Genomic DNA, 19,687 nt, shown 5'->3' on the forward strand with positions numbered 1-19,687 from the left:
CCCCCTACATCTCTCAATCCCTGTCTGAGTGTTGTACAAAGGTAATGGCGGGGGGGGAATGAAAGAGGGAGAATGAGCATGAGGCGAGGAATGAAAGATCAGGCTTGGTCATTACCAGAATAAATGGCATAACAAATGGCTAATGCCATTCATTAATTAGATACAAACACAGTCAGAGCTAGCGTCTGTTGCCCACGCATCTTCTCTTCCAGCCCCTCGCTGGACCTTATCACTTGCTTATGTTCTCCTCCTCTTCTGGCCCCCCTTCCTCCCTCAGTCCTGCCTGTTTCCTTGTTCCATCAGGAGAATATTAAATGGGACAGAGGTCCATTACTCAAACATCCCCCCATTCCCTTCCCTTTGCTTCCCAAAGGTCTCACCTGATCAGCCTCTGTGATCGATAACTGTGATCTTAAAGTCGTGCATCTATCCATAAAGCATCTAACACCGTCATTCGATGTGAGAGGCAGATGCCAAAACACGTCAAGCTCTTATCGCGTTGGCAGATATTTGGTATGCGTGAAAGAATGTCTACATTTTCAGAAGAAGAGTGACAAATGACGCGTAAACACACACATATACACAGATAAAGAGGAAATTCCTGACAGGTCACCTTATAAAGGTGAACCTCTTTGTTATTTTGCCATGCTGAGACACTTACAGTAAGCACCTCCAATCTCTGCACATACCGAGGAGGGTTTTCTGTATGATAAAAAACTTCCCACATGCCACTGGGAGAAATGGGTTTCCTTTTGCTGTGTGTGTGTGTGTCTGTGTGGCAAAAAAAATAAATTTGCATTTATTTATATATTTCCGCCCGGTTCTCTTTCTCTGGCTGGCTGGCTAACACAGCAATCTTGGCAATAAATCATGTTTCCATGTAATTACAATCAACACTCAACAAATGAATTGGTATAAATATTCATGCAAATTTCACTTGGATAGTCAAACATTTGTTGCATAATTAAAATCGGGGGCCCAGAAGGAGAACTGCTCTCTATAAGTGTAATAACACTCGAAGAGATGTTAAGATATTAAACCATGTTTTTTTTTTATTATCATGTTTGTTTGTTTGTTTGTTTAAATTTTATTTCTCTAAAAGACTTGTTTGGTGTGAGGTGTGTGTTTACAAGTCCCACAGCTTGCGTGTGGTCGAAAAAAAAGAAAAGAAGCACTTTTGTCTGGATCAGATTTAGTGGTGTGCCATACTCCTTGGGAAACACGTTTTTTCTAATGATACAAATTAAACGACTGTTGCCTAATGAATTGCTGGCGAGACCATTGCAAAGAAAAGAAACACTCCAGCAAGCGTGCACCAAGGGAAAATTGAGTTTGGGAGAGAGAAAAGAAGCTGACGGGAAGGAAAAAAAAAAAAAAGTTAAATGAACAAATAGATTTTATTCACCTGAATTTCCCCTTATTTTCACTGGAGGGAGAGCGAGATAGAAGAGAGAGAAAAAAAACCTAATTTGTTTGCAGACCAGAAATGGAGTTCATGCAGAGATCGCCGGAGGCTTTGGATTAGAATCTGCAGCAACCACCGTCTGCACAGCGACCTTCGCTCCCTTCATTCTGCGTCTTTTAAATAAATGAATAAAATAAAAAGCGATTCTTTCTTAGTCATTTTTTTCCCTTATACTCGCGTGCATATGTCTAGGTGTGTGTCTCAGTTGTAGCCAGGGAAGAAAAATGAATTGTCCAGCATGCCATGGGAAATCACATATGGCTTTCTGGTTGTCACAACCGATGTTTTTTTCTCCCTCTCTTTCAAGTATTCAACTTGAAGACAGTTTAGGAGCTTATCACATGGCCAAACCACAGGGAAAAATTAACAAAATGATCTGCCATGTCACACACACACACACACACATACAATCAGGGTTGCCGGCTGGGGTTTTGCTGCCCCGAAGATACTTTAATGCATGAGCAATGCTAAGGCAGATTTTACATTGTGAGGAATAAAAGAAGGCTGTGTGTGTTGCAGTGAAAGCGTTCCCCTCGCTGTCTGTCCATGCTGTCATATGGCACAGAGTTGACCCCCTCTCACCAGATATTGGCCATTTTCAGACCCGGTGCGTTTGTTAAGCCTGACTGAGTACATGCCCTTTGATGCTGGTCCCTCTACCTCCTACCCTCGTGGTCCACTCCGCTGCCAATCAATCTAGCAGTGGCCGAGCCAGAAACGCGAGCACAAACACACATACAGTGCACGAACGCATTGAAATGTCATGACCCCAGTCCCATTTAATTTTAAAGGAGAGCCACTGTATTTCTAAAAATATACTTGGGAGCCAGGTCAGTCTATTGGTTGTCTATAATGTGATGGGTGATTTAAAAGCCTTATTTCAGATCATTCAAAAATAAAAAATCCTTATCAAATTAACACTTATATAAGTACATCGCTAAACCTCATGCTGTGCCACTGCCAAAGAGTGGCCAAGCTTTAAATGTATGGCTTTCATTACAAGTTGGCTCTAGCTTGCTTTATCTTAACCAGATGCTGGGACCTCTTTTCGGGTCCCGTCAGCGGAGGGCCTCTTTAGGGTGTGCCTGTGATTGAAAGCCAGCTGTGACAGCCACGGGTGATTGAGCAAATCCGTCACCCCAAAAAACGAACAACGCAAACAAGCCACAGGTTTATTGGAAGCTCTGGCTGAAGCTTGGCCCGGCCTATTTCCTGGATGCTAAAGGGAAAACACATGGGCTGCCTGACTCAAGTGGAGCTGGAGCCAATAAAAACAGGACCGTGCCACTAATGTCAATAATGTGTGACCTCTTGGATTTTGATTTTCATTTCCTCCTTCCCCCAAAACTAAACGGTGAGCCGCTGTCAGCGGCGCTCTGTTTGAGCCTTACTTCTTCTTTTATCTTCCAGCAAACCTTGAATGGGTAACACATTGTTTAGAAGTAGAACACTCTGCTTTTCCATGAAAAGCCGGAGTTGTTCAGATTGATGACACTTGTTGAGAACACAGTCGAGGCACATTACTTAAAGCTACACAGTCAAGCATTTCCTCACTCTCACTATCAGATCTCCAATCATCAGGCCTAATGTCACTCATTATGTGATACAGTACACGTGCAGAACACACAATGTGGACTGTGTTTATGCTCTACTGTGACTCCTCATTCATTCAGGAAGACTTTTGAATCCGCTCTCTCTGGATGTCTGGATTTATAATTAAGCCCACCTCCACCAGACCCTCTGGACCTAGTCAAGGATAATGGAATGATGGAGGTAGTTCTGGTTGGAAAACACTGTGTGCAATCTCAGCTGTAAATACCTTTGGCGGGTGGCAGTGACCCACTGCCGTGAACCACAGGAAGTAATTGTGGCTGGGCTGGACTTGGGGCATGGGGAGCAAACATAAACTGCAGGGCCAGTGTCTTATTGCAGTCAACCAAGGGAGATGGAGGTATGAGTAAGTGAGATGGAAAGGAAGATAAAGAAGCCAGTTGAACATGTGCGGGAGGGAGGGGGCAAAGAGAATCGGAGAGAGTGAGAGAGGGAAGTGACATATGAGTACAGCCATGATTGCCAAAAGTGCCAGTCGGTAATTAAGAAGCCATGTTTCATTTTTAATGGGCAACCAGACAGTGACCTGTGATATGCCACCTGAGACGTACAGAAAGTGCCAAATAGCCATGGTACACCAAACGGCATACTTACTGGGATCTTAAATTGGCTTAACCCAATCACGGCTGCTCGCTTTGCAAAGCTCAAATGCAGGTGAAGCTTGGTGTAACTCCAGTACTGTAAATTAAAAAGATCATGAGATACACTGATGGCGAAGCGATAAATGAGACAAATGCCCTCAAGGTGAATGTCTGACTGGAAATCAATTGGAATCTGATCAGGGTAGATTCAGGTTCTATTTGGGTGCTGCCCAGTAGCACTTAATTACTATGTTACAGGCTAAGCTAAGCACAGAACACTGATGCCTCCCGGCCTCTGTAATCAAAAAACAAGAGAGCAGGCTGAATGAGGATGGTTCCTCAGGTGCATTAGGTCCCCCGTGAGAGACCAGAGGAATTTCAAAAAGGGTTTTGCTTAGGGTTGAGTAAGTTGTGGGAATTTTTTGTCAGAGTAGTTGGCTGCAGCTTTGTTAGTGAGACCGCCTGCAGAGTTTCAGGTATCATGTTCTAGTCTGACTGATAGCTTTGGCCCTGTCAAGCTCCAGTGCTCCTCTCTACTTCCTCACGTTCCCCCGTCTTCTTCAACTTCACTCCTCCGCACACATTCCTCCCAGGTCACTCAGGATGAAGAGAAGCAACCGGGGTAACATTTCCAAAGAACACCCAAGACTCCACGAGAAAAGGAATAAAAACAAGATGAAAGAGGCTCTTGCGAGTTCAGTGTCTGATTTTTCCAACATTATCTTCTGAGTCAACAAAGATGCAAAGAGTGTTTTTTTTCTCCTTCTTGTTCTACTCTGCTGAGTTTGAAAAAAGTAAAGTTATTTTTTCCTATCCTTTCAGAAGCCAAGGCTCACAAGGAATCCAGCTGCATGTTCCTCACCTTAACTGTGCACAGAATAATGGATTTATAGTTATATTAGACTGACAGATTCTGAATGCAAATCATTCATGTACAATTATGTCAGAGAGCTGTGAGGTTATACCACATGGGTACAAAGCTTGATAATAACATTTTAAACACCTTTAAAAATACTTTTATTACAGGAGGTGCAGACATTATGAGCAACACAGCCCACAGTCTCGTTAAAGAGTTGATGATGCTATTAGCGCTCTCTTGTCGATCTTTGAAATCGGGTGAGTATTTTTTTACCCTTCCATTTTACCGTGTGGTCGTTTTATGATCTGACAGCACACCGATCAATTGAATGTCCTTCAGTGCTTGTCCACTGGTGTTCACTTGAGTCTTTACTGACCCTTTACTGCAGTCTTTGGCAGAAGGAATAGCTATAAATATATGTGCTCTAGTAAGAAAAGACATAGTAATAAATCCAAAAAGGCTGCAGGAAAACCCAAAACATGAACTCCCTGATGCTTCTGACAATTGTATGATTGGGGTTTTGCCAGAAAGAGTTGTTGCTAGGAACAGATAGTCCTCCGAAGGAACTCTGGGGGGATATATTCTTAGTCTCAAGAGCTTGCGCCTTGGGAACCACTTTGGATTGAAACAAAGGAAGTGGGAATTGAAGTGGGAAAAAAAGATGCAAAAGTTGGAGAGAGTATAAGAAGGGAGACTAGGGAATAAAGAAAAGGAAAGGAAGGGAAATAGATGATAAGGAAACGAGAAAGTGGGTGATCCTTCCATCCCAAGCTCCATTTTGTCCCTTCATCCACATCCCCTTTTAGTCTTTCCCAGTGTGTATGGAATGCCTTTGGAAGAGTGCCACAGCTAGCACTTTCCTATTAGCATGCAACCCATGTGCGCAGCCGGAGAGACAGACCCGCAGGAAGAAAAAAAAAATTGAAAGAAAAAAAAGATCACACATGGTTACTTTCTTAAAGTCTGGGCTAAACTTTTAATTGCTCTTCAAGTGGCGGATTAGGCCACTGGTGTAACAGAGATACTATTCTGGGGGGATGCGTTTGAACATCTTCAGAAGCTTAGCCCAACCCCTGACCTGCTCTGAATGGCAAAAGAGAAGTGTGGGGTTTTTTTTTTTTTTTGTTTTGGTTTTTTCCAGTTGATGGGGTGGGGGGCAGAGATTGGGTTGAGGGGCGTTGGTGTTGAGTGGCAGTGGATTAGCTTCAAGCTGACAAATAACACCCTTTGTGGGATTCTGCTACTTTCCTGCTGGGCCGCAGGAACACCATCATAACAGGCCTACTGTCATGTAGTTGATAGCATGAGGCTAAAAAGGATACAGAAAAGGATAAATGAAAGCTTCGTAATTCATAATGGGAGGCTTGTCACTGTCGACCAAATAACTAATGTATTTCCATTTACGCTGTGGTAAATTTTTGCGGATTTCCAGAGCAACATCCGCGTCTGTCAGTCAGTTGCGAATTATGTTACATCCTCTCATTATGAATGGATGGGGCCTTCTCTTGTGTCGCCATGTTAGAGCCACTGATGCTGACACAAGTGCTGGCAGACGCTGGGAATGGGTGTCAACCAAACCCTGACCCGGGTGTTGCTTACATAGAGTCTGCCTGCAAATCTTAAGATCGCATTTCCTACAATTTCAAATTCAGCCCTTGTTTGTACCGTGACATCTGAATGGCGTACCATTCAGTGTGCGCGTGCACGTGCGCCCACAAGCACACGTATCAAGTGAAATCACTCCCTGTGCGCTCAGGCGTGCGAGTGCCCCTTGTCTATCTGTGAGTTTAAGTCAACGCGCATGTGTGTGTGTGTGTGTGTGTGTCATGTCTTTGGCATTGTCATGTCATTTCACATGTCACCCTGTCATCAGCTCAGGTTCTCAGTTCTGGCATTGGGTCTACGGGGTGGGGTGGTGGAGGTGGGGGGGATCTAGGTGTCGTGTGTGGGGATCCATCACCGCACTGGCAGCGCTGCATCTGACCAACGGCCTACTACTGTCAGCTTGTGATGAGCCTGGGGCTGGCGCTAACGTTAGCTTGTTGTGACACGGGTCTGGGTGTCAGCAGAAAAGCATGACATGGCATCAAGCACTGGAGTTGGCGCAAAGCGGCCAAATGCCAGAGCTGAGCGCTGGCTGCTACGGATATGAGACACAGCGGCTCGCTTGTTTTGCTACCTGTCCCCACGCGAGCGCAGATGGGAGATTTAGAAGCCGTCACATTCTATATCTAAAGAAATGAATGTCACCACAGAGAGGAAATAATGCACTGATAGGATCTACGGGGATAGACGGATTGTGGAGAGAAGGATAAAGGAAGAAAAAGACAGATAAGGCAAGGAGAAAGAGACAGAGAATGAGGCAAGCTGATAAATGATTCTTTATTTACAATCCTGAGTCACTGATGACAGATAACCTGCATTTAGGGGATCAGGGCTGCCATCCAAACAGGCAAAAGAGAGAGGAGAGAGATAGATCGGGGGAGGTTAGAGAGCATATCCAGCTTATCCGCTAATGAGGCGTTCTATTTGAGTATGATCATGCAGGCATGTATCATTCAAGTGGGATAAGTAGTGTGTGTCTCCTTGTGTGCATTTGTAGCGCATGTCCGTCCCTCCGTGAGTGTGTGTGTGTGTGTGTGTGTGTGTGTGTGTCCTCGTGTCATCTTTAGAAAAAACCCACACTCATTCCCTCCCTCATTCCATCAGGATGGTACCACCAGGTGGCGCGTCTTTGCCTTGATGAAATGAATGCCAATGCCATGTCCTGATCATATCACTCACACCAACACACACACACTTCCCGTACAGGTCCCATCCACCACCTGTTCCTGACAACACAAGCATAGGACAATTACGATCCAAACAATTATTACAAATGAGTAATTAAACCCGAATGTCGGGATAAATAAACTGACGTGAGAAGGGAGAGGATAATGGAGGAAAAAAAAAAAAAAAAAAGCCCAAGGCAAGTGAGGGAAGGTATGAATAAAGAGCAGTGGGATAGGGAAGGAATTGAAAGAGATATGCGTAGTCGCTAACATGCTACACTCTGCCGGTGAAACATGAGGATTATGAGAAATGGAATGGCTTCACACACACGCTTGTGCATTTAACAGACCTCAGAACTTGGCAGCGAAGATATTTTTCTCCCCCCTCGCATTTCTTCCTGTCATGTTCCCCATCCCTCCATCCTCGTTCATCATCTCAACTCGGCCCCCTTATCTCCCAACTTCCCTTTTTCCCTCTCTCCCCTCTATCTCCTTCTCCGTCACTCTCGCCCCGCTCCCTCCCTACCCTGCTATCTCTGTCGAGATCACGCAAGGTCAAACCTCCCCGACATTTGATGGATGAAAATGGAATTAAGATGAAAGCACACTTTCAGATAATGAAGATATGCGGCGGGAGATTAGGAAGCTGGGGAGGCTGCTGAGGTGCCGACCAAATTAATATTGAAATTTATGTGTGTTTGGCTCAGGCCCAGACAATCCCCATGTGTTATTTTCACCAGGGGGGCCAAAGTGGAAAACATAACAAAAATTTTAATAGTGTTTGGGGGGTGGGCGGGGGGAGGGAGTGGAAAGGCAGTGTTTTTTTTTGTTTTTTTTTCCTGTCGACAGTGTTCATTTTGTCTGACGTAGGAATGCAAAATGAAGTTAACTGAAATGCACAATGCAGCCATTCAGGAGCAGAGGAGGGATTGTACTGGAGGAACTAAACATGCACACCTGTTGGGGCTTTGTGTGTGGCGTTCAAAGAGTAAATGTCTTGAATTTGCGTGTTTAAAGGTGCTATATATACGGATGGATGCAATAGAGCACCAGCATCTCAGACCAAAGTCAAGTGACGAGCTAAGTGTGCCAGGCCAATAAGAGGATGCAGGGCTTTATCTTAGCTATTATTTTCGTTGGTTGGAATACTGTAGTAATTTAAGTAACATTAGTAAAGTATTTAGCTTGGTAAGGGCCTATTCCTTCGATCAGCTAGGTGACCTAAATCCATGTAACATAATCATTAGCTTTTGATGCTAGTAACCTGTAACCTCAAGTAAAGTATGCGAACTTGCTTTGCGAAGTTTTTTTTGCCCCCTTTTGCTCCCATAGAATGAAAATAAAGGGGAATATTTGCCAATGTAGGTTGCTCATGTATGTGACCATACAATTAGGTAGCTTAAGTGTGATGGTTGCAAATGCTGGGCTCATATGCATAGCATGCATGTGCGGGCGGACAGCTACCAAAACAGACAAAGAAGCTCAGATTGCAACCCACACAGAGGGAGTTTCTCTGTTTTAGGACACCGTTACTGCTCTATATATTTCTATAGCAAACAGCTGTTTGCTGCTATATTAATGTTCAAAATCTCATGTCACCTTTAAAGGGAGATGAGTGTGTGTTTTCGCGTAGGTGTGTGAAAGCGTGTTGGCATATTGACACGTGCCTATTCAGATATTTGTCCCGACTTTGAAAGGCGTACGATACTCTTTACAAAAAGTGACACACGTAGGCAGACACGTCTTACAATCCAATCTTCCCCATCTCAGCAGTTCTAAAGGGCTGGATCAGTGCACGTGTGTTTGAGGAGCGTGTTACAGAAGATAGGCGAAAGGGATAAGGCCCCATGCCTCAGAAGGCATCAAAGATAGACAGTCTATCAAGGCCCTGTATCGCTGTCTGATGACGGCGATATGCACACTAATCCGCATGTAAAATAGTCCTCTCCTCCAAGGCACTTCTTCGAGTGCACTTAGCTAACAATGTCTCTCCTCTCCAATCCTTTCCTCTTGCCTTCTCTTTGACACTATTCCCAGTGAAGGGGGAAAAAAAAGTGGGGGAAGATCCAACATATGCTCTTAAGGTCTCATTTTCGGCTCTAGCCCTATTAGATCTCATTACTCGTTGTTGACTGGGCAGCCATTTTGGGCAGCTAATGGGAAATTTGATAATGGCGTCAGGTTGTTTTGGTCCCCACTGTCACAGCTCTCCAGCACTCCGCTCGCAGTGGCACTTTGTTAAGGGGGCACAGGAGTGTCGAAAAACACAATTAACAGTGCAGCTTGTTTGTTCCCTCTGGTATTTCTGCCCAATAAGTCAAAATAATGCAGAAAAACATTGGAAGAGGAGTACAAAAGAAATTCATGCGTAGTTCAATTTGGCCCTGTTTTCTGTCCTCTCTAAGCTGCAAGCTGTTCCCCCTTATTGAATAAGAAGGAGGGAGAAAAAGAAAAAAAAAACGTGGTCAGGTTACATAGGAGATTGCCAACAATGAAGCTCTTTGTTAAGACATTAAGTAAACAGGCAGAATGCTGAAAATATTGTCTTTTTTTCCACCTTAATCAAAGGTTATAGAAAGGTCAAACAGGCATGATTACTGGACACCTGTGCCTGTTCTCCAGTGAGCTATGTACCAGTGTTCCAATGCCCCTGTGCCATCAATCCCCACCTACAAATGTGTGTGTTTGTGTGTGTGTGTGTGTGTGTGTGTGTGTGTGTGTGTGTGTGTGTGTTTCTGTGTTCCACCTATCACCTTACCGGCAGCTGGTATCCTAGGAATAAAAGAATCGTCAGTGAGATGGCCAGCGGAGGCAGAGGATGAAGGAGGATAGTGGGTGGGAGAGTGGTGGTGGCGCACAGCAGATGGAGCGGATCCTGTGTCTCGTTGAAACAACCCCGTTGTCCCCCCCCACCACCACCACCACCACCCTCCCCGTCATGGTGCAGGTGAAAGCACCTAACTGTATGCATCCCTCCCTCCCCCCCTCCCCCCTTTCCTCTCTGTACTTCTAATCAGGAGAAGGACAGAAATGAGAGGACGGGGAGCTTTGAGGGGGAACAGAGAAAGAATGGCTGCCATTGAAGTAACCTAAGCTAGCGGAGAAAGATAGCCGCCGTGTGGACATATCAGACGGCACTCACACACACACACACACGCACACACACACACACACACACACACACACACACACACAGTCTGTGCAGTGACAGCACCCGTTCTGCTCACTGACTCCATGAAGGAGCTGGTGGTGGTGGTGGTGAGTGTGTGTGTGTGTGTGTGTGTGGGGGGAGGTCAAAGACTCCCGAGACGGTTATTGATTCAAAGTGACATCTGCATGACAGATAATAGTGACGAGTGGTAAGAACGGCTCAGTGCATCACGTGCAGCATCATCAAGGATCTACTGTATGATGCCCGGATCAATATGGAAGCATGAAAGCCAGGTTAGCGATATGTGTGTTTGTGATTGCTATGAATAGGCTTTTTCCTGCGTCCTTGCGGATTTTCAGGGAGAACAGATGAGGGATACGGTTCTCTGTCTCCCACCTCTCCTTTTTTTTTCCCTTTCACTTTCTCTATCTTCCTCCCTCTGTCACCCAGCCACAACAGAATCGCTTGAAAAAACAACCCAACATCAAAACTCAAGGCCAGAATTGAGGCTGTCACATAAAAAGACATCCATTTAATTTGAGCTCGTATTACATTGCCATTTTCTCTCTCTTTGATCTAAGAACAATGCCCAGGATTTGCCTCAGACTGGGCTGCCTCCAAAACCCCGCCGCTCTGCAATACCCGGTTTCTGCCGAACAGGTTTTCTCCCTATTCACCGTTTCATGAAGCAAAAGTCAACTGCAAACAGGAAAGCACCCCACCGTACTAATGATTGCCCTCATCAGGCTGGCTGATTTAACCCCCAGTGTAAATTGAGTGGTAGAGGTAGAGGTCATAGGGGAGTAGGGGGTAGGGATGGCGTTGGCGGTGGGGTGCTATTCCTCTAAAGCTGAACCAGCTCTAGCTTAAAACAATAATCAGATCTCAAAAGGAGAAAAAAAAAAAAAAAACGCCTGGCCCACATTTCTATGCAAACAAGAAAATTGGGTGTGTTTTATTTATCTGCAGACCACATTATTATGAATTTGGGGCATTGGAAGAGCAGTTATTTAGAAGGCTACAGTTTCTGTTATTCCCCATGTATTTACTTTGCCTCCCCTGCTCTCTAACCCAACCCTCCCCTCCTCCCATCGCTGCGCCTCTGGTCCTCTTCTTCGGCCAGAATGAAAAGCAGGTCAGGCGTAAATGACAACTCAATAAGTTAAGTATAATGCACTAAAAAAAGTGAGCGGAGGCCATAGTTGTTAGAATGCAACACAACACTTGCTGTGAGGGGGAAGTGTGCAAATATGTTGTTGAATATTATTCCAGGCGCTGGGAATCTGTACACTCTGCCTTTGTAGTAACTCTAACCACTGACACACGCTCCCAAGGGAGTTGGGTTTGAAGAGCATTGGGTGTGAGGTGGCTGTCCTTTTTTTCCCAAGATGCATCTGCTTTTGGTACTTTAGTGGTATGATAATCGTGCTGTAACCATCTGAAGACGGCAGCTGACTCTCACTCACCCATACGTACACGGCAAATGGGCCTCTATATCTCGCTCAAGTACATGGTTTTATATCGCAATGCTGATGGTGTTTTCGCAGAAGTTATCAAGCTGTTGTCAAGGAGTCATTGCGGGGTTTGTTTTTTTCCCCCCACACACAATTGACGTACAGCAGGTATCAGCCCATCCAGATGTGATCATCACCATTAGTGAGTTTGTTTTTTCAGCACCAACAACTTTTCATTTCTCATCCATCTGTCAAGAATATTACCTACCAAGTCATCCATCACACTCAATCCACTCCCTAATTCTCATGTCTCTCGCTCTGTTTATCTCAATACTTTGGAGCTGAGGCGTAATACTAACAAGGTAGAGGAAAAGACGAATGGCTTGTTGGGTCGTAAATCCGCAGATAAGGCGAGCGGTATGTTTCGCATTACGGTTTTTAGTCCATGTTAGACCTTGGAGGAACTTTCTGGTGTCTTCGCGCTCACATGCCTGAGCACACACACATACACATGAATAAAGGTCCCTGTCATCCTTCGCTCTCTCCACTAATGAGTTCAATTTCAATCCCACATTCCTTTACACGACCCTATCAACCTCAGCCGTGTTGAGTTGCAACGCCACCGTCCCCCTGCTTCTTTCAGCGTCTCTCTCTCTCTCTCTCTCTCCTTCCATACAGTGCTTTGCGGTGCAGATGATCTCCGTCGAGCCCTACAATCTAGTTAATATTTCATCAAGTGGGGAATTTCACATCTGTAGGTCACATTCTGGGCCTTGGCAATTAGAAACTCAAACAGCGACCTGGCTTGCTTCTTTAATTCTCCTTCTTCTTCTTCTTCTTCTTCTCCTCACCCTTTTTTTTTTCAAAGGGAATTAACAAGTTGAAATTAATTTGAGCCCTTGCTGAAGTCCTCATATAGCGCAATCGGCAAGAGTGACCGAGAGCAGGCGGAGGGGGCCAAGAAGAAGGGGGTGGGGACGGGAGGGAGGGGGGTGATGGTTGATGAGAGAGATAGGGCCAGAGAGGCAGAGTTAGTGAAGAGACCACACGAATCCACATGAATAAAATACAATTCCGGGTTTTGAAAGTTAGCGCAGCTAAATCAGAGGCGACTGCAGTCATTTGCTGGCCACAGATTCTCTTTGGTCTTGGAAAAATCCCTCATTTAGGAAACTAAAGACATGATATTGCCATGGTTGCTTGAGCCACAATGAACCAGAAACCATGGCTCATTACAGTAGCATTTTTCACCACTTCGTGCGATTTAGAAAATGAAATATTTAATTGTGCAGAGATAAATGTGTATTTGTTCGATCTAATAATGCATTTATGTGTGTGTGTGTGTGTGTGTGTGTGTTTGTGTGTGCGCCTTTTCTTTTTGTTTGTGTGTAATTACATGTGACCACACTAAGGGACATCTGTGTAGGCGCATTAAGTGTGTGTTGTGTGCGTCGTAAGTGCGCGCTGGATTCGGTGGGTTTACCCTACATACAGCATCCGAACTGGATTAACAATGCCCCACTCATTGCAAGATCTTTGATTAACCCCGTCTATACCTCGCGGCATTAGGAGGCTTAATAATAGGAGCCCCGGTCTTAGCATGTTCACATCTATGATAACAGCCGAAACAAGATGGTGTCAGTGGTGAGTGATGTAAAAGGGGATCTTCACCATTCCACGTTGCTGTGTAACTCAAATGTAGGACGCGATAAGAGATGTGATCAATGAGCCATTTGCTGTTATTTCCACTAGGAAGTCAACACAGCGGCTCTGGGATGGATTTAAAAGGATCACTGAGCCTTTATCTGCTTAAGATACTGAGTAGAGTTTACATAAACACAGAGATGGGCTCATCATGCTTTTATAGACCACAAAACAATAAACAATGTTCTCATGTAAGGCCTGTTTAATGCCTCTGACAAGCGCTGACGTGAGTCAGGACTGTGTCTGTGTTGCTGATTTGGGACCAGTGATTATTAGCAATGACCACTCACAACCCTGACCTGTAATGCACTCTAATACATGACCTTGTGACCTCCCTGTTTGCTAGCATGCTGAGAGCTAATACGTATTGATCGGCTGTTGGGGAAAGGAGTATGTGGAGGGAGTGTGAAAGAGATGTGGATCAAATTAATGTTAAAATTTGACCAAAAAAACACTCTGGCAACTACAGGTCCCTGCTGGGCTAATTTAAGCAGGCAAACAAGAGAGGCAGCCCAGCAATCTGGCAAAATAAAAACCAATGCTCCCCGCTGCAGTCAGCCAACCAAGGCCATCATGCAGAGAAATGGCGAAAATCCACTGAATCTTTCTCAGAGTTACAGTTTCAATCCAAACCTCAGAATGCGAGCCAGTGAGCGCAGTATTAAAATGAGGGAACGGAGCGTGCACCTTTTTTTTTTTCTGTAAGGTGCCGCCGACACGAGATGAAACTTTGATATGAACGCTTATGATCTGGTGCGCTAGACACGAGACACACCCATCCCACATGCAGCCCAGATCTGTCCATCAGCCATGTGTTTAGCCAACCTGAAGAAGAAAAAAAAAAACTGCCCCAATCAACACAGAAGCCGAGGCTTGTCAGTCACACATTAGCAGCCAAGTCACCACAAGGCAGAGGAGGAGATGAGGCTGAATGCTTATTAGCGGCTGTGAAATCTTAGCCCCAAAGCTTCTCTTGCATTCACAGGCTTCAGTCAGAAAGCACCATTGCTTTTTCTTAAAGAGGATTTTTTTTTTTTTTTTTGCAGCATCTCTGTTTTGCACAAAATTATACAGGAGTGAATAGCAGGGAAGGACGAGGCAGGAGAAGCACCATTATGTCCAAAACCTGATGTTGTAAGCGGACGGATATCTCTCACTAACTCAGACTGTTACTGGAAGCGCAAGAAAAAGAAGTTGTTTGATATAGTATGTTCCCAGAGATTAGGAGGCTTCTCTTTATCCCACGCAAATTTACTCTGCAGAGGAATGCTCACTGCCTATGTAGACTTTGGCCATCGGGGCTGAGAGCATTTGCTGTACATTTAAATTCACAATTAAAGTCAGTGAATGGAAATTGTACAAGTTCAGCTCCCACAAGGAGGTTGAGCTGTGGTAATGCTGTTTTTTTTTTTTTTTTTAATGCTGTGGCCTCTCACTGTTTCCGTCTCTCGGCTGTGCTTTTTCTATTTGATCCTTCGTCATACCTAAAAAATTGCTTGGACAGCTCAGAAACAAGCCACCTCTCACTCCAGCAATGAATCCACATCTTTAGAGAGAGCCCACATCTGCACACATCCCCCCGAAACATTCATACATTTAAAAAAAAGCCTACATCCACGCACAAAAACACGCCCCGTACGCAAAAAAAAAAAAAAAAACTTGCACCGGCGAGCTTGCAGCCGATGGACGTGGCGTTTAAGTGGATGTGACATTAAAACAGGCATCCCCGTTCGGATGGCGGCTGGTTCAGAATCACACTCCCTCTGTCTCTTTCACTCCCCACATCAATGTTGAAATAACGATGTCTTAACATATTTGTCAAGCAGATGCAGCTACTTTACACTTGCTGGAGGAAGATGCAATATGCAAAGCTTTATGTGTTTCTGTTTTCAATAACGACGCACAGCGTGCTGTCAGTCAGAGCTTGACCGAATTTCAAAACACACTCCCACACGCGGGTCCACTCAATAGTTGTTATGAGTCACCGCCAGAAGCAATTACTGCGATAATAGAAAAAAAAAAAAAACCCATACAAGTTAGAAACAAAACAAAAAAAGCACCATTAAATTGCAAGCCCAAACTGAGGTGGTATGTTGCATCTCAGATGTACAGATCAGGTTCTTGCCCACAAACTGGGCAGCATAATTAAGATGGCAGGCTCACGGAAAAAAAACAAAACATATTTTTAGATTTGCTTCACAGTCCAAGCATATGTGCTTTGGACTGGACTCCACAAGAAGCGGGGAGGCGCGTACACCCGCTAGCATATTTTACCACTTCATCCCACCTCTCGGTGTGTATCAACCCGAGGATTGACCATCAATCGCACACCGTCCCTGTTCAATCTGCTCATTGTTTGATCTCGGCAAGCCGGAGCCAAAGAATAAACAACTCTATCACAGAAGGATTTTGCATACAAGAGAGAGGCAAAGAGATACAAAGCAAACAAATAAATGTGCCAGCCCGTATGAAGAATTCTGGGCTGCGTAATTAGGAAACATTCATAATACATGACCGGAGGGAGAGAGGGAGGAAGGGAGGGGAGGAGAGAGAGCGAAGAGAGAGAAGAAAGGTAGAGAAGAGCATTTGAGTGTGGAGGCAGGGGTGGTAATGCTTGATCTGCTGTCATTGATCAGATGTGTGTGTGTGTGTGTGTGTGTGTGTGTGTGTATGGGCGCGCAAGTGTGTTTATTTCTGGTCATTTCCATCATGTGGCTATTCGTGTGTGTCCCCTGCACCTGTGTGTCTCAGTGTGTGTTTTGTTTGTGTGCATGGTGTGATGGAGGCAGAGGGCCTGTGGCAGGTAGAAAATGGCCCGGGCCTTTTCATTTGACACCGCTGCGCCTTCAAACAAACTACCTAGGGCCCCTGCGCACACCCATAATCCATTCAAGGTAGCAAGCAATTTTCATTATTGACTGGTGAGAAACACAGGCAGAGAAAGAGAGACAGAGAGAGAGAGAGAAGGGGAGAGTTAGCGAGACGAGATGGAAAACAAAAAGAGAATAGCATGGCTGAACGGGGAGGGATTGAAAGTAGTAAAGAAGGGAGAAGTGGAAGAGATAGCAAGGCACTGGCACGAAGAAAAAAAAAAAGGTTGAGTAAAGGAGAGAAAATAGATTACAAATAAAGAAGGGGGCTCAAGAAAAGGAGGGAGATGGGAGGAGAACGCCAAAGAGATAGATGCGATTGAGAGTGATGCGCCTGGAGAGGGAGGACGGGTGGAGAAGAGATGGAGAGTGGAGATGAAGGGGGGGGGATGCAATCATGGGAGGTGCTAATGTATGGGTACAAATATAGAAAGTTCATGTTTACCATTATGGCGGAGGTGGCGTATTTACAAGTCGTAAAGTATCACGTTATGGACGCACACAGCGGAGGTTTTCGGTGATCACCAGTAAAAGTGAGAGGGGTGGAGCCCTGCATGCTAATCCTGGGAACCTTGTAAAGAGGGCCAGGGTTGGGGCGGCGTACATGGTCGTGACCGTGAAAGCTGATGGATGGCGGGAAGCGAACTGTCCCGCACAGAAACACTCGCCATCATCTTTGTGCCTTTTCTCAAAAACTCATAATACAGATTTAAACCGCAGGTATAGCTCTACCTCCACTTGTCATTTCTCTGCAGTTTTACAGTATCAGGCTTTAAAGATCTGTCAAGAATATTGACAGGGCCTTTTGGGAGAGACTCATTGAAATGCAGCTTGGCAAACCGCCGAAGAAGAAGCAGAGAGAGAGAGAGAGAGAGAGACGCAGATAGATAGAGAAAGGAAAGGCCATGGCGAGGGCGCGAGTTGTTAATGCTTGAAAGAAACCCCTCTGCACATTATAGAAAAAAAAACACACAGATTTGTACAGTTTAAGCCCCCCTCTAACCAACAATGCAACCTTTTAAAGGAAGGCAACTTCTCCAGAACGCATTTTAAAATATGTTTTATGACAACAGCTTGAACTGTACATTATTCACTGCAGGCCCTGGTGGGCCAGAGCCGCTGTCAACGGGGAGCATCCTCTGCTTTTATACATAAAGGGGAAGTTGTGACAAAAAGGAGCAGGGGGTAGAAAATGGGAGAAATGATTGATATTCCGTCCCCGTCTTGTTCCAGTCAAGTGACACAATTCCTCTCACTTTGTTTTTCTATCTCTCTCTCTGTCTCTCTAACAACCTGAGCCAGCAGCCAGGAAATGAGCCTGGTTTGTTTTGTTGGAAGTTTATTTCTTTATTTTTTTTAAATAAAAAATGACAGTTGATTTGTCACCCTCTCTGCGGTATTACCAGCGTGTGTGCTGTTGTGCGTCCTTGCTACTGTGCGTATATGTGTGCGGCTAAAGGGTGCAACCTGTGAGAGAAGGCGGATGCCTCCGACGGAGGGATCACAGTGGGGGGGGGACGCGAGCCGAGAAGGTCATTCACTCCATGGTTGGTTGCGTGCGCGGACGTGCACGTGTCCCGCCGTGGGCATCCGCCGTGCATTGCCATAGCATCCATCAAACCTCAACAAATGAGCAATAACCGCGCCGATCGCAGACGAATTTCTCCCTTGTTTCGCATTCATGGCTGCACTCCCCCACAGCCACTTCCTGCTTCCAAATCCCTTATGCTAACATCCCGGGTTCCCTTTTGCCTTATCTTCTTCTCCTCCTCCTCCTCCTCCTCCATCCTTTTTCAGCCTCCCTCCTTTTTCTACAGTCACATCATCTCTGTCTCCCCCCTGACACACACATACACACACTTACAGGGAGTGTGTCTAAGATTATGAGTCTCTCTCTTTTCTTTTTCCTTTTTTTTTTTTCTCTTTATGACTGGGGCCAGGGCCCGAAGTTGCCTCTGTCAGCACAATAAGGCCCTATAATGGATGGTAATCATTCAGCGAGCGTGGCAGCTACGGCTAGCCTGAAAAAAAAAAAAAAAAAAGAAATAAAGTGAGTGAGTGGAGAGAAAGAGAGAGAGAAGCCTGGCTCCTCTGCTGCTAATCTCAGCTAATGGCTTCTGCAGAGCCAGGAGAGAGCTATATGCACTAATAATGCAGCGGGGGAAGAAACGGAGGGATTGGGCGTGTGGGGCGGAGAGGTTGGTGGTGTTGAGGGTGTGTGTGTGGTGGTGGTGGTGGTGGTGGTGGGGGGGGGGGGGTAAAAGAGAGAAGAGGAAGAGAGTGAGAGAGATGGAGGAGGGAAAGGGAAAGCAAAGTCAGCTTAAGCACGGGGTTTAATAGCATCATTATTATGGGGAGGCACCCACTATGGAATTTAGAGCCAAACACACACTCTCACTCATATAAGTCCATTTAAAGACTGGTTCACCCAATGCTACACATCACTCAGCCATTCATCCGTTATGGCTAGTAATGTTCAGGTATTTTCTCCCAGACATGAACATGTTAAACTATATGTTCTTCAGCTTTAAAGGAATACTTCAGTATTTTGGGAAATGCCTGTTTTCTTGCAGAGAGTTGGATAAAAAAAGATTGGTACCCCTATATTTTTTTTATCTAAATACAAGGCTACAGCCAGCAGTTGGTTAGCTTAGCTTTAGTATAACATTTAGCGGACCAACATGAGAGTAGTATTTATTTTCTCATTTAACGCTTGACAAGAAACTCAATGAGTGCATTTCCCAAAATGCTGAAATATTGCTTCGAATAAACAAAGCATTATTTCTGAACTTACAGACTATATAAGGAGATTGGTTGAAAAAACGCTTATGGATTTATGGAGCCAAAGTTATTAGCAACCTTTGATGCACTCATAGTTCGTGGGGATGGAATTATTTGTATTTGTTTGGAAGATTTAAGGATTCATAGTGGATTGGATGTAGCTCCATAAATGCTTTCCACCTGTACAGGCTCTGACCTTTTGTACTAATCAAATATAACATCTGATATTTTTTTATTTCTCAAAATAAAAAGAGCCAAAACCCTGCGGCAAGAAAGAGAAAGAAATGCTAAGAGGAAGAGATTTACCACAAGAAAAAAAAAACAACTAAAATCTTTAAATATAGGACTGTAAACAATCATTATTTGACAATGCAGTACATTGGCTGGTGCAATGAGCGCCATGCTTTGAGGGATTGGACGTTTGTCTAAAGGGATTAGCT

At 44.9% G+C, this 19,687-nt stretch overlaps 1 protein-coding gene across 7 annotated transcripts in view; it reads right to left on the reverse strand.

Annotated features, from left to right (window-relative positions):
- The window catches only part of pcdh7b (protocadherin 7b), a 108,312-nt gene that overhangs the window by 58,918 nt on the left and 29,707 nt on the right, over positions 1-19,687 (reverse strand). The window lies entirely within an intron of this gene.

Source organism: Dicentrarchus labrax, unplaced genomic scaffold (assembly GCF_905237075.1).
Source record: "Dicentrarchus labrax unplaced genomic scaffold, dlabrax2021, whole genome shotgun sequence".
In the NCBI taxonomy this organism is placed as follows: Eukaryota; Metazoa; Chordata; class Actinopteri; family Moronidae; genus Dicentrarchus; species Dicentrarchus labrax.